This window comes from Lepeophtheirus salmonis, chromosome 5 (assembly GCF_016086655.4).
Source record: "Lepeophtheirus salmonis chromosome 5, UVic_Lsal_1.4, whole genome shotgun sequence".
Lineage (NCBI taxonomy): Eukaryota > Metazoa > Arthropoda > Copepoda > Siphonostomatoida > Caligidae > Lepeophtheirus > Lepeophtheirus salmonis.
The window spans coordinates 59,693,993-59,696,474 of NC_052135.2; the positions used below are offsets into that span (position 1 = coordinate 59,693,993).

General features: G+C 34.0%; 1 long non-coding RNA gene across 1 annotated transcript; it reads right to left on the reverse strand.

Moving 5' to 3' along the window:
* Positions 1–329: 329 nt before the first annotated feature.
* LOC139905509 (uncharacterized) lies at positions 330–2,194 on the reverse strand. Its single transcript, XR_011780332.1, has 3 exons — positions 1,675–2,194; positions 581–1,596; positions 330–516 (listed from the first exon to the last, which is right to left on the reverse strand). It is a non-coding gene; the product is annotated as an uncharacterized lncRNA (long non-coding RNA).
* Between the last annotated feature and the right edge of the window lie 288 nt (positions 2,195–2,482).

The following is a 2,482-nucleotide window of genomic DNA, read 5'->3' on the forward strand; positions in this document are numbered from 1 at the left end:
CTTGTATACAAATAAATATCTGAAAAGAACGGACGGTTTTTTGTTGTATAGGTCCTTATTTATGACTTAATGCTGTAGTCTCGTCCAATTCAGTTTTGGTCGGTCCAGTTCAGTCCTAGATATCAGATCTAAGATGACGATGACAGCTTGGATCGAATCTAAATTTGGATGAGAGTTGCAGAAGACATTCTTCACCAAAACACTTTAAACTACAAAGTCCAGAGGTTAAGGTCAGTGCTGGAAGAGGGCCAAATGGTGGCTGGCCAGAAGTCTGCCATATTATAAGTGCATAAGTTTTAGTTCTTCTGGGATGGGGATATCATGGATTTCTTGATGTTGAAGGGAGTCTGGATAGAGATATCAAAGGTCTTTGCAGCCTTCTCGGCACTGATACCGGCGCAGAGAAGATCGCACAAGCACAGCCGTTGTTGTTGGTGCTTCAATATATTTATACGTAGAGACACAGGATAAAAACAAAACTTGATCATTTTTATTTCGGCTGTCATGTAGTTAAACCTGGTAAAAAAGGAAAGGGGGATAATCTTGTAATTAAAAGCTTCTTTATGTTTTGGGTACTGACTCTGTATATTGAAAAAGAAAACATCAATTTTTTACTATTTTTACAAATATACAATGTTAAATTTAGGAGGAGTGCATTGGAGGTGCTTGTATTAGGCTCTGCACTTTAATGGAAACAATAGAGTCCCTAGGTATTCCAAATATTGCGAATGATAGGATCCCACATTTTGTATTGATATATCCGGTTCTGCCAATAAGATCTTGAGAAAGTCAAATTTCGTATATATTTCCTAAATTAACAGGTGAATATTCATTTGTAGTTTTGATGTAGGTGCTTTTTTAAAGAATAATTAGCAATTTGCCCATTCATGCCCGTCTGCAGCAGGTATGGAGCTCAGATTTGTATCCCCCCTCCCTCCATCAAAGAATTTTTGTATTTAGCAAGTAAAAATTATCACTTTTTAAAAATCTTCCAAAAATCTGACAGATTTGATAATGCAGTTTTTTTTGCAAAGCATAATTCGTTTAAAACTCAGGTCAATTTTTAATGCCTATTCAAATTTTCACTGAATGAACTACATGAGGGTGGCCCTATTTTATAAAATAATTAAGTGCGTGTTTTTCCAATAAATTGTTTTTTTCTCGAAAAACAATCCAAAAAAAAGTCCATGAAAAACGAGGTCCCAGGAGAATAATTTTAATCTTTTACAATTAACCAAAGAAATGTGAAATAGTTACATAAATATATGTCCTGGTCATTCTTAGAGAAAGAAATATACTTCATGTATATAAAATTCAAAGAAGATTCCTAGGTCAGATGTAGTAAATGTAATTCCATCATGTTTACTTATTCTGAATTGCTGCAACTCCATCGAATCAATTAAAGGAACATTTAAAAAAAAAAAAATTTATAAGTGCATAAATTGACAGTCTACCAGTTAAATTATGCTCGTTTCTCTTTTTCTTTTGAAGGAGGAAAGGTTGAGAGATGGAATAAATATGTAATGTTTTGCAATAGATTTAAATTATTAATTCCACTATTGAAAAAATGAAGAATAAAACCAATGGTCACCTCTCCTGTATCAAGAAAAGAAAAATGTATATGATTTAATAAAAAGAGGGAAGGTCGATGAATGTATCAATAGACGTACATACCTACATATCTTTTGGTACATGCCTTTTAAAAAAAAGGCACTATTTCCTTGTAATAGCCTATTCATTTCGGGGTTAAACAACATAAAAACACTCTTAAACAAAAATCAAGACAAGAAGAAAATCCCAAATTATTTTTTACTTCATATATACCAGTTGCTTGGAAATTCCATTAATGCGATTTAGCATAATCATAGCTTCCTTTTGAGCTATGATAATGACTATAAATTACGACAAAAGTTACATGAATTTATTTCAAATTTTCAAGGTTAAAATATTGTCTCTAGCTTGAGGGTAACAAAAATTATAAGCCGTTCGCTGAAACGATTGAAATTGGAGGCTCTTTGCAAAAGAATTGCAGTGCGGATCGAGGCAGGTGAGAAGCTCATGGACATCGCTGAGAGGTTCCGTTTGCCTGTCAAGACTGTATACAAGGTTAGGGATATATTAAGGAAGGGGGACACGAGTTTCAGAGCTTAAAAGAGATCAGGAAGGCCAAGAACAACAACAATACCAGCCAAGATTGAGCTCTGATTGAAGTCAATCCTTTAATGTCAACAAGGAGGCTTTTAAGGGACCTGGAAGTTCATGAAAAGTCCATTATTGTGTTTCCGTAATTGAAGTTAATAATGACTTCATTCATTAAACTATTTTTCTGAATAGTGTTTATTGAACCTCGCTCGTTCTGTCTTAAGTATTTTGGTTCCGATGGGACCAAAGGTAGATAAATAATGCTATATTAGGGGTTCAAGAGTTCCCATAACGAGGAAAATTTGACATCATTTGTGGCAAATCGAATCACTGTCTTTAA